Source organism: Puma concolor, chromosome B2, assembly GCF_028749965.1.
Source record: "Puma concolor isolate L17-30 chromosome B2, mPumCon1.1.hap2, whole genome shotgun sequence".
Classification (NCBI taxonomy): Eukaryota; Metazoa; Chordata; class Mammalia; order Carnivora; family Felidae; genus Puma; species Puma concolor.
The window spans coordinates 64968525-64981886 of NC_141671.1; the positions used below are offsets into that span (position 1 = coordinate 64968525).

Below are 13362 nucleotides of genomic sequence, written 5' to 3' on the forward strand. Positions count from 1 at the left end.
CTAACTGGTGTGGTAATTGGGCCTAGTCATCAGTCTTTGTCAACATTTGTTCTTCTAATGGCAGTTACTATGTATGTTGCTAAGTAAGAACCACATTCCTTTAAAAACATTCTGTAATTTAGTCAACCTTCAATTAGCCCACATTAATGGAGGTTTTTATTATGTTACTCCAGAAATACTGTATCAAATTATTTTGTATTGCATATTCTTGCTTGTGTTTATGATGTGATAGAGGAAAGACAACTTAGACACGTCAAACACTAATATAAAGGATGTTACAACCAAAGTGTTGTATTAAGATAACAGAATCCTTAACCTCTGTTAATAGTAACATGTTTCATGACAGCTGTCAAATATATAGGTAAGATTTGATGGCATGAAAACATTTATGGTCTTTATGTCCATCAAACATTAAATGGAAAAACCTGAAGTCTTCAAAAAATGATACAGCAGCAATGGATATGCATCACTCACATCTCCTATGAGAAGCAGAGTTGACTGAGAACCCCAGCTACTACCCCATGGAATCCAACACTGTGTTCCTACTGAGGACACACTTTCCCCAGGCTGTTCTCAGCCAATGAATGAGTATGCTGGCCCACGCCCCTGGTGGGTGGCATTGACTCAAACACTCCCCATTAACCTGCCCAGTACTTTGTTCAGACCATGCTTTCTTCAGACCATCTGAGACTCTTCCTACCCAATCCTCCTTTCCTTCTCTCTCCCCTTCACAAGAGTCAGACTCTGCCTACTTTTCCCCTTTATAATTCAAAACATCTCCCCAATAAATCTCTCACATCTAATCCCATCTTATCATTTGTTTCTCAGAGAACCCAAACTAACATGGATGATTTTAAAAGAACAGCTTATAGAAGAGCAATTTATAGGCAGGATTTTTTTTCTAGTACAATCATAGTCTAATCACTTAAATTTTACATTGTAGATTTCTGGGAAATTATAGGTTGTATTTTTATATAGAAGGCACCATGGAGCCTTGTACCTATTAGGTGTTTTGGTAGAATTAAGTTATGCCCATCCTTTTTTCTTATTTTGATGTCAGTTGCTGTGACCTACTAGTCAAAATATAATATTGCCTATTATTAAACTTGAAGAACCAGGGGCACCTGGGTGGCTCAGTCAGTTAAGTGTCTGACGTTGGCTCGGGTCATGATCTCATGGTCTGTGGGTTCCAGCCCCACATTGGGCTCTGTGCTGACAGCTCAGAGCCTGGAGCCTGCTTTGGATTCTGTGTCTCTCTCTCTGCCCCTCCCCTGCTAACACTCTTTCTCTCTCTCACAAAAATAAAATAACTTTTAAAATGTTTGGAAGCCATAAAAAAAAAAAACAGACTGTAAACTGGGGGCTAATACTCAATTTCACAGAAAAATAAAACAAACTTTTAATTAAAAAAATAAAATAATTTTTAAAAAAATGAAAATAAAAAAATAAACTTGAAGAACCAGCCTAAAGCCATTTTCTGCAAGTAAATAACAAATGTTCATTAGATGGATAGAATAGTTTACAATGAGAGAACTTAGTAAAAGTAATTGTTAGTGTTGTATCAAGAATTTTAATGATAATTTCAGAACAGGACAGTAATTTTTATAAGTACAAGATAAGAATGGCAATGGAGTGTTAGTTAACCAATACGGATTGATCAATTTGGGAAGAAAAGCAAAATGAAGAATGCCCGAGTTCATTCCTTCATTCTGTTGATTGTCTCATTTAATCAGTGATTATTTGTCTACCATGTTCCAGATACTCTGCTAGGCTCTGTATATTTGGTGACGAATGAAACAGAGCCCTTGCCATCCTGGCATAAAATCTGATGGATTTGATCTGCACATGAGAACAGTTCCAAAAGACAACTGATTGAAGACCGTGCATTGCAAGTGACTGTATTTCACCCCAACAAAGCCAAAGGGAACTTCCTGTGTTTGATGAAGATACCACTTTCTGGATTTTGTTACTAGACGACTGTTTAGAGACCTAAGTTTTCACCTTTTTAACTCTAAACTGATTCTGTGAGCTATGAATCAAGTCAGATATCCATTCTGTGATCAGTTGTGCTCTGACCTTGCCAAATATCAGACATTGACGTAGACACTGACCAAGAAGATGTGGAGTGAACAGAGTGATATAATTAAAATTCCTGGACATGTAAAGATTCTTCAAGCCATTTCTGGCTCCAGAAAAGCATTTTTGGTAGGCATCCCTCTGCACAACCACTGGCACTAAAGCTGTCTCTGACTTCCCTAAGCTAGGACTGGCTGCTATGAATGAATTATAAAGATTATTGAATGATCCATACAAATGAGGGTATGTGTGAATATTAGGAAATATTTATGATTATTAGTATTCGGTGTTCTGTGTCCTCTGGGGACCGTGTTCTAAGTCTGTCTCCTTCAGAGCTTTCATTTCTAGAAATAGATAACTCTCTTCTGACCCTCCCATTGACTTTGGTCTTGGTCTAACATATGCTGCTTTTCATCTCCCTCTCCTTAGTGGGAGCAGTACTGTGTATTCTCTCTAAACCACCTTTTCTCTTATGATCACCCAAATCTGGATGGAAAATTTAAAAGGCAGCCTTCTGGGGGTCAGTCAGTTAAGCGTCTGACTTCAGCTCAGGTCATGATCTCGCAGTTCATGGGTTCGAGCCACAACTCAGGCTCTGTGCTGACAGCTCAGATCATGGAGCCCATTTCAGATTCTGTGTCTCCCTGTCTGCCACTCCCCCACTCACACTCTGTCTCTCTCTCATAAATAAATAAACATTAAAAAAATGTATAAAAGGCAGGCTTCTCTGTTATTCAAAGTTTTCAGATAACGTAAGAGAACCTACTGTGTTTCTGTGACGGTTGAACTTTTTGTTCTTAAAACCCTCAAAAGGTCTTTGGAGGCCCCTAAGTTGTTTAGGACCCCAAGGAACTTTTGTTTATGTTTGTAACATATATTGATATTTACTATATTAGGAATGAAAACTGAGCAGTCCTTAAAATATTTAATTAGTTTTGAAATAACCCCACAATTGGGGCACCTGACTGGCTCAGTGGAGCATGTGACTCTTGATCTCAAAGTCATGAGTTCCAGCCCCACATGGGGTATAGAGATTACTTAAAAATAAAAAATAAATTAAAAAAAAAACATAATAAACTCATTACATGTTAGCATATAATAGCATTTTTTTGGAAAAATAAAATTTTTACAAAACCAAAAAAAATTAAGAAGGATGGTATTGTTTCCTATTTTTGTAATTCTCTTTAATGTCTAACAGTAGAAGGCAGCTGTATTTTCATATCATCTTCTGCATTCAATCTGTTGGGGTATTGGTTTTTTGTTTTTTAATTTTAACAATTATTTATTATTGAGAGACAGAGAGACACAGAGCATGAGCAGAGGAGGGGTAGAGAGAGGGCAAGACACAGAATCTGAAGTAGGCTCCAGGCTCTGAGCTGTCAGCACAGAGCCCAGCCGACACGGGGCTCAAACTCACAAACTGAGATCATGACCTGAGCCGAAAGCGGTCGCTTAACCGACTGAGCCACCCAGGTGCTCCTGGGGTATTGTTTTGATTGAGGTCTATCTAAGAAAAAAGCTGGCTTCACACAGGTACATAGTTAGAAAAGGGAGGATCTCGCAGATCCCCTAAAAGGGTCTTGGGGACCCCTAGAGTCCTTGGACCACACACTTTGAAGAGCTGCTGAACCAATTTAAGTAGAAAGAAGGTACTAAATGCAGACTCTTTGGAAGGACGAGCAGAATAGGCCAAGCCTCTAAAACCAATATCAGAACCACACAATAGCACTGGCTGGAGAAAGGAACTGCTGTCTGAAATCCAGGTCAACTGCACATCTTGCAGGCAGCAACCTGCCACCACCACTGCTACGGACCTTGGAACCCCTGAGGCTGCTGCTGACCACACTGGCAAACCAAAGTCCTAGTAGAGTTTTTTCCCCCTCATCTAACCTATATCTGCATCACTGTCTTATGTGAGTGGACACTAAAGTCAGATGTTTACCCTAGTGGAGGATAGGACATGTACTTTTATCGAATTCTGTGTGGGTAAGGGAGGCTCCACATGGGGAACTATCAGGTGTAGAGATGATGTTCAAAAAATTTTGTACAGATGTTATTGTTGACCACTATCCTCTGAGAAAACTAGTTAGGAATCAGTTTTATTGGGGTATAGAAGTGTAAAATACTTAAAGTATAATGTAGATGTGTAAACATAAGGTTTGAGTGATCCCTAAAACATGCTGAATGGCTATTCCTGTTCATTTGAAGAATGTTTCCATAAAGTTTGGTCATTTGAGCCTATTAATTTCTTTTTATGCCACTTATATAGTCTTTGTTTAATGAAATGAACATTAGTTATGTGAAAGTTGCTTAAAATTCAGTAACAGCCCATATTCATTTAAAATACAGTCTAGGGGCACCTGAATGGCTCAGTCGGTTAAGCGTCCAGCTTCGGTTCAGGTCATGATCTCGCGGTTCTTGGGTTCGAGCCCTGCGTTGGTTACAGTCCTGTGCTGTACAGCTCGAAGCCTGGAGCCTGCTTTGGATTCTGTGTCTCCCTCTCTTTCTACCCCTCCCCTGCTCACACTCGGTCTCTTTGTGTCTCTCAAAAATGAATAAACATTAAGAAAGAAAGAAAGAAAGAAAGAAAGAAAGAAAGAAAGGGAAAATAAATAGAGAATTTGGGGTGCCTGGGTGGCTCAGTCGGTTAAGCATCCAACTCTTGATTTCAGCTCAGGTCACAATCTCATGGTTCATGGTTTCAAACCTCACGCCGAGCTCTGTGCTGACAGTGAGGGGCCTGCTTGGGATTCTCTCTCTCTCCCCCTTTCTCTCCCCCTCCCCTCAAAATAAATAAATAAAAACTTAAAACACAGTCTAGATATATTTAGGCCCTGTATTTCTAACTTAGACGTGGAATGTGAATCTTGTCTACCTACAGCCTTGAAACCGCAAGTACTCCTAATTAGGTGTTGCCAGTACAAAGGAATCATGGACAGATTGAGAAGGGAATTTTTGTTATGCAGGTGTGAGAAGGGGATGAAAATCAAAGGAGCTTGTGGAAGCACCTTAGAATATTGGAAGCTGAAAACATACAATGGAGAAAACTAGGAGAGTGTCTGCAGGGTTGTCTGTCTTTGGACCATTTGGAAAAATCTGAATTTATAAACTGAGATATTATAGACTGGACTGTAACCATTATCTTAAAACATTGCCTATTTCTAAGCACAGAAGATCAGTGTAGTTAAGTTGGCACCTACAACTTTACAGATAATTAAAAGTTTGGATTCTTTGGGTTTATCAGAAGAGCTATTTTTTTTCAACGTTTATTTATTTTTGGGACAGGGAGAGACAGAGCATGAACGGGGGAGGGTCAGAGAGAGAGGGAGACAGAGAATCGGAAACAGGCTCCAGGCTCTGAGCCATCAGCCCAGAGCCTGACGCGGGGCTCGAACTCACGGACCGCAAGATCGTGACCTGGCTGAAGTCGGACGCTTAACCGACTGCGCCACCCAGGCGCCCCAGAAGAGCTCCTCTTTTGTCTCTTCCCTAAGTCAATGACTCAGGTGGATCCCTTATTTTTAAAAAAGCTTATATAAGATTTTATTGTGATAGTATCCTCTCATTTTCTGCTGGTCAGAAATGTCAGAACTTCTGAGTGGGTTGTCTCCCATCAAATCCGAACACTTGATTACATGACCCTCTGCCATTGTCCACACCCACACACTAAATGTTTCAACTGGGCAAAACAACCCTGATCTTTTTACTTCACAGTTTTATATAGATAGGTTAACGCTGATTAGAATGCCCCCTGCCTTTCTCTACAAACACATACCTTTTCTCTCTTCCTCTGGTCCTTTGCTGGAATGAGGCAAGGTATAAATTACATAAGTGAAATGACCTTCTCTACTTCAAAAAAAAAAAAAAAAAGATTCCTGTCAGACCTTAATGTTTTTCCATGTGATGAATCCCAGCCACCTCTCATCAAGCCTGCCCCTGCAGCAGCTCCTCATCCCTACTGTAGATGCCACTGGGGGCACACACAACACTGCCCTGCAGGTATGGACTGTAGTGTTTGTGGTGACTTGGCCCTTGTCCTCCTTCCCAATCTGTGTTTTTCTGTTCTGAAGGTTCTGAGAGTAAGTTAAATTCTGCCAATTAGATGCACTTGATGAGATTTGAAAGGGCATGTGAGGCAGGGCTGTCATCCCGTTGCTAGCTTTTTAGGTGGCAGGCTCAGCCACTCAGACTTCAGATTGTCCTGGAGTGCTGCTGCACTAGGCCCTAGCCTTGTAAGTTCAAGAGGCATCGCAACATCTGTGACTCCGGATTCCTGGGTCACTACTACGTTGGCGTATTGTACTGAACAGTTCCAGATAGAGACTTCTCATTCCCCACCTTCCCCACTGTGGCTGAGGTGATGGCCACCCCCTGCCATAAGCCATTTTGGCCACCTTTTTCTTGAAATTGTTCCTAGAAATTCGTTCTGGAGTCTACCCACCTAGCCCTTCCACTGTCCTCACTTGAATACCTTCCCACTTAGAGTAACTGGAGAGGTTTCTGTTTCCTAAGTTGAATCCTGACTGTCAAGCTGTTTATCTGTCAATAGACCACTTATGTCCTGTTTTGTTCCTAGATTCTGTACTTCCTTTTCTCTATATATCTGAAGCTACTTGACCGCCACCCACATGGCAATCCCTACTGCAGCTGACTAATAGGAGTTCCAGAATGACAGAGAAACAAGGTAGAAATTATTAAAGAGGCAATACAAGACTATTTAGCAGAATCAAAGAATATATTACCAGACTAAAGAGGCCCACCAATACTAATTCCAAGTCATAATGAAATTATAGACTACTAAGGATGGTCAAAAATCTTCCAAAGAAGAGGTGGGGTGAGGGGGGGGGGGAGTCCAAAGAAAAGAACAAATGGTACCAAACTTTCCAGCAGGACACTGGAAAATAGTGAAGCAATCTGATCCAATTTTTTTGAGGGTAAAGTTTTTTCATTTAGAATTCAGTACAGAATTTCATTTAGAATTCAAATGTGAGCATAAAATATATACAATTAAGTATGAATAGACTAAAAATAGTTTCAGACAGCAAAGTCTAGGGAAAAAAGCTTTACTCCCATATACCCCATCTTAGGAAGCTGCTGGTGGATGTGTTTTAGCAAAAGATGGTATAAAAATTGAATAAAATAGATGGGATCCAGGAAGCAAGGCATTCAACACAAGTGGTTCAGTAAAGGAAGATTCCAGGGCACAGCTGAGTAATAGCCCAGAGAACAACCAGCCTGGACAAGAGTAAGAGGTGGGAGGTGTGTGGAAGGAAGATATGGGAGAGAGAGGGAAGTGGAAAGATGTATTATTTAATGTGCTTGAGCATTAGAAAACTCATTGATAAGCATTTGACAAATGTTGGAGAATTTAGGAAACATCAACAGGAACATAGGAAACTATGCAAACAAAAAAAAATGAGATAATTTTTAAATTATCAACTCTAGGGAAAACAAAACTTTGTACAAGAAAAAATGTGTACCTGCAGTAGTACACTGCCTGTTTCAGAAGGTAGCTCAGAATGTATATGATTATTACATAATCACAACAGTTTTTAAAACATTATTTGTTGAATTTTTTCAAGTCATGACTTACCTGTAAGGAGAGGAGCAGGGAGAAGTGGGCAAAAGATGGTAGTGTTAGAGAACTCAATCTACAACTCTGTATTAAGAAGCCATTATCAAGAGGTAATGGCTAAAATCGATTACTCCAGAAATAACAGTGTATGTATATCATTTAGAAATATGGAGGTAAACACCAGGAGAACCAACTGAAAGAGCTGAAAGTGGTAGCCCTAGGAGGTGAATTGGCTAGGCAGGAACTGCTGTTTTTCATTAGAAGCTCTACTTCATTAGAAGCTCTATTTTGTAAAATAAATGAATATATTAGTTATTATTCTAAGAATGTATATGGGTTTATTGGGAAAATTTAGAAAACAAAGTATGAAGAAGAAAACAAAATGATCTATGAAACCTCTATACCTGCTTAACCTTTGGTGAATTGTCCTTCAATTGTCTTAAGTATGTAGATATGTTTTTTATGTAGGCGTTATTCTAACAATTTCATAGCCAAAATTATATTTCACTATTTTAATCTTCACTCTCTTAGTCACAAGTGATATTAAACACTTCTCCCTATGTTTATCAGCCTTTTGCATTTCCTCTATTAATTGCTTTTACTTGTCTCTTGTTCATTTTCTTTTGGATATTGGTCTTTCTATTATCAATTTGTATGAGACTTTTGCTTTTCAATTCTGCTTGGTTAGGCTGAAATTTTTATTTTTATGGGGTCACTTAAAAAAAATTTTTTTGGTATAATTTGGCCTCTATGATCTTAACTTATTAATATCCCTTAACAAATTCCTTTGGCGGTTCTTGCCTATGATGAAGTTCCAAGTTCTGTGTCCTTCCTGGTCTGGCCTTTGACATCTGTTCAGGCCTGTCTTCCACAAGCCCCTTCCATTCCAGTCAAGACCTACCACTCAAAGCCTCTCAAACAGGCTTTTCAATATCTCTACACCTTGACTGATAAACATGCTTTCTGCCTGAAATGACTTTTCTTTCCTCAAAAACATCTTTTGAGCTATACCTCACCTTCTTGACTATCTTTTCTGCGTTATTTCCACATTCAACTATTACAGACATACTAACTTGTTTTAGAATTAATTTTCAATTCTGTCTCCTCCATTAGTCTGTGGGCTTCCTTACCTATCTTTGTTTAGCTTTGAACCCCAGTTGCAGTACAGTGCTAGGTATTTAATAAACAATAAATGCCAGCTCAGTGTTGAATAATTCATTATTTGTGGTAGGCAGAATTCCATAATGACCTCAAGATTCCCTCCCCGTGGTGTATGTGAACTGTATAATCCCCTCCCCTTCCAGTGCAGGTAGGACCTGTGAATATGATGAGATAGTCATTCTCTTTTTGTTTTTGTTTTGTTTTAGAAAGAGAAAGAGAGAGCATGAGCCGGGGAGAGGGGCAGAGGGAGAAAGAATCTCAAGCAGGCTCCAAGCTCAGCACAGAGCCTGACACAGGGCTCAGTCCCAACCATGACCCTTGGATCATGACCTGAGCCAAAATGAAAAGTCAGACACTCAACCAACTGAGCCACTCAGGTCCCCCAAGATAGTCATTCTCTTGGTTAGTTTACATTATAGGACAAAGGTGTTGGAATAGTTGTTCTAGTGGTCGTGTTGCCTTTGTAAGACTCCACTGTAGCCAACTTGAGGAAGATTCTCCTGCTGGCTGTGAAGAAGATGCTCTGTTGTGAAAGTGCCATGAGCTAGAACCTGAAGGCAGCTTTTAGGAGCTGAGAGTGATCCCAGTTGACAGCCAGCAAGAAAACACGGACCTGAGTTCTGCCACCATAGGCTCTGAATTCTGCCAACCACCTGAATGAGGATGGAAGAGGATTCTGAGACTCTGATAAGATCCCAGCCCCAGCAGACAACTTGATTTCAGTCCGATGAGACCCTGAGGACAGGGCCTAACTGACAGGTAGGTGCCCAGCCTAGTCCAAGGAAGCTGTAGATAAGTTTGTGCTGCTTTAAGTGACTAAATTTGTTGTAATTTCTTATGCACCAGTAGAAAACTGATAGAGCCTTCAAGCTGCTATTACTAGGGCATTGGCCTTGAATTGCAGGAGAAATGACTGAGTGGGCTTTAAGACCTTATAGTTTGGACAACCTGGATCCTTATTTTGATTGTTTGTACACAAAATCCTTCTGAAAGACCTGCCCTGCCAAACTCTCACCATTGCGTCTCTTAAGAGAAACAAAGCCCTATGACCAGCAGGCATTTTTCTCTGTGCCAACCTCCTATTGATCAACAACAAAATTTACTTACTGCTCTTGGGTTCCTTCTTGCCATGCTCTGTCTACATATAATATCATTCCTGTTATTTTGCAGTGAATCTCCCTTCACTATGGAACCACATATGTGTGAACTACCACCTGCTGTTTTTTGTGACAACTTTTGTATGCTGCATTAAGCCCGCTTGACTGAATCCTCAATAGCCCACAGCCTGGTTCTTGTTCATGGCCCAGAAGATAGATCTGATTCTTTTGCAGACTCCCCTCTAATAACAGTTAACCTGGCCCAATATTCTAGATTTGGGCTGGGTGGGTCCCTCAGGTGTGATAAAATGATTAATCTAAGTCATTGAAAGAACATTTAAATATATAATGCTATTTGCTTTAATTTAGAAAATATAATGAGAAGCATCTTTATAACTTTGAATTGCTATAAAAAGTGTCCACAATTCTTTTAGGTATTGATTTATTAAATAAAAATGCACTTATGAAAGATGAAGTTAGGGCAGGCCAAGTTAATGTGCTGCTTGAGGGAAGACAGAAGGGCTGGAAGGGCTGGGAAGGGCCAAGTTGTGAGGAATTTAACCTAGTAACAGACTTGGTCTCAAAATATCTGAGACTGGGCCTGGTGTTAACATCATTTTTATAAGGATATAAGCTGAGCCACAAGGCAATTGCCCTCTGTTTTCTGTAAATGAACCAAGAACTTCAGGCTATATAAGAGACCTCATTTACCTTTCAGAAACACTAAATTCACTTAAACTACCCATGTTATTTGTGTTTAATTTTTTAAGGAAATCTAAAAATAGTGTACTAGAAATGGGAATCTATAGGGGTGCCTGGGTGGCTCAGTCAAGTAACAGATGACTCTTAATATCAGCTCAGGTCATACTGTCATGGTTCATGAGATGGAATCCCATACAGAGCCTGCTTGGGATTCTCTCTCCCTCTCTCTGCCCCTCCCCCTGCTTAAATAAATAAACATTAAAAAAAGAAAAAATATAGGAATCTATAAGTACAGCAAGTGCCAAAACAACAGAATAAAGTTTCTTTACCATGTTCAGATGCTTTCCAAAATTTTAGAATAATTAAAATGTAAAAGGCAAAAATAGTTTTAGAAGAGAATAATGCTGACATTTTCAGATACCCTGCCAAAGCAAAGCTCCTCTTCTGGCGTGTAACAGCCTGACTTCAGCGATCACCAGTGGGGGATTGAGCTCCTGCTGACTTCCTGCCAGGCCCCTCCACCCCCACATGCCATCCCCACTGCAGGCAACCGAGCAGGCCTTGTCACCACACCAGGGTCAAGTCACTAAAAAGATGCTTAGGCGAGAAATGTCATAGCTATTTCAGTAATTGAAATATGAAGTATTTCCTGTTTTCCCCTTCACAAGGTGAGTACTAGGGAAGTTTTTCAGGACACGTGCAGAACCAATTCAAGACCTACATATCATGATTTAATTTAAACCCCCTTAGAGAACCTGCTTTTCTCCAAACTTTTTCATCCTACACTTAGTAACATTCCTACACTAGAATCACTCCCAAAAGGCTCTCTGAATACATACTTGTCACAGTTAAAGATAATAAGTGCACGTTAAGATGTGTATAACTCATTAGAATGTGTTAATTACTTTTGGTATATTCATTGCCACTTGGCATTAAGCAATCTCCTGTGGAAAGATACCAGCTATCATCTTTATTATTGTGGCTTAAGCTTTTATTATGGAAATTTAAAAAATACACAAAAGTAGAAAGAATGATACAATGTGTCCCCCATGTATGTACCCATCACCCAAGTTTAACAATTATTAATATTTATCAACAGTTATTAATTTTGTTTCATTATCCCCTTATCCACACTTTTTCTCTCCTCAGATATTTTATGGCAAACAACTTTCGACTAGATGTGTAATATTTTGTAGAGTGAAGTTAAGCAAATTTCAGAGAATAAGTCCCTTACTGGACAGCCTGTCTAGCTGTTGGTGGGTGACGTTAGCAGAGGTTGTCAGCGGGAAGGAGGTACTAACTAGTCGAGGAGTAGGGTACTGAAAGGTCAATGAGGTTTTTTAAATTGATATTTTCTGAGAAAGAAACAATTGATCTTTTTTTTTTTTAATTTTTTTTTTTTTCAACGTTTATTTATTTTTGGGACAGAGAGAGACAGAGCATGAACGGGGGAGGGGCAGAGAGAGAGGGAGACACAGAATCGGAAACAGGCTCCAGGCTCTGAGCCATCAGCCCAGAGCCTGACGCGGGGCTCGAACTCACGGACCGCGAGATCGTGACCTGGCTGAAGTCGGACGCTTAACCGACTGCGCCACCCAGGCGCCCCACAACCTATTCTTAAAGACCAAGGACAGTGATTTCACAAATTTTAGGAAATATTAAAAAGTTTCACCATCTTTTACATTCAGGAAAATTATTGTTTCAGTTCTCTTTGATTATATAGTATATTTCCATTTCTTTTCCTTTGGAGAAGTGGCAGTTAAACTCTTTGGAACTGTTAACTATTCCTTAAACAAATCTCTATTTCCAAATATTCACCGTACAGTCAGTCCTTCAAATAGTCCCTTGTCTATCTTTAAATGTAAATGTAACCCAAGTGACTAAGTCCTCCTTATACTAGCATGTTTGGGAAAGGGGGGCTATTCCAGGACATTGTGTTCCTAACTGCAGAGGTGACCTCCTTGCCACTTGGCCACTCAGTGCCTGTCTGTGGCTCATAGTCCTGCCCATACCTCCATCACCCATGCTTCCTCTCAGAGGGATGCTGATGTTGCCAGTCATGACATGATGCAGGGTGCAAGGAGAGGGCCATACTTCCCTGTACTTCTGACACAGAGGTACACACTTTCTCACACCATCCTCTCAAGGTTTGAGGGGACTGAGATTGTGTTGCGGGCAGCACAAGACAGGGTACACTAACATGATAAGGTAAGCTATTATGGAAAAATCCACTGGTTTGTTTTTTTTTTTTTTTTTTTTTTTTATGTTATTGGTTTCCTTCAATCCTTGTACCCTCAACAGAGAAGTATACATTCTCTATCCCTTTCATCAATCCAGTAAGAAAAGGCCAGTCTTGTGTTTTAAGGCCCAAGTTCTTTTTACTCTCTGACTCCACCAGGGAATCTATTGTGATTCGGATTCTTTGAGGGAGGCTAAACTAGGCTGCCTCTGAAGGAAAGGGGAGGAGGGCTCAGGCTTTGGCCTAAGGAGGGAGTGTGGCCCATTTGTACCCTACCCCAAGCAGCACCCCTGCTGGAAACACCTTTGAGGGGATGGAGTGGAGATATCTGGGGACCAAATGCCAAGTGCCCCAGCCTGGAGAGCTGTATTCATTTCCTAGGGCTGCCACATCAAAGTATCACAAACTGCCTTGCCTGGCTTAAAACAGCAGGAATTTATGCTCTCACCATTGTGGAGGCCAGAAGTCTGAAAATCAAGGTGTCAGCAGAGTCATGCTCCCTCTGAAACCTG

General features: G+C 40.3%; 1 protein-coding gene across 1 annotated transcript in view; it reads left to right on the forward strand.

Moving 5' to 3' along the window:
• The first annotated feature begins 9023 nt into the window (after positions 1 to 9023).
• Positions 9024 to 13362, forward strand: part of SMAP1 (small ArfGAP 1) — a 251040-nt gene continuing 246701 nt past the window's right edge. Inside the window, exon 1 of the mRNA XM_086707184.1 lies at positions 9024 to 9571. The gene's annotated coding sequence lies outside the window, so the exon portion shown is untranslated. The remainder of the gene's footprint in view (positions 9572 to 13362) is intronic.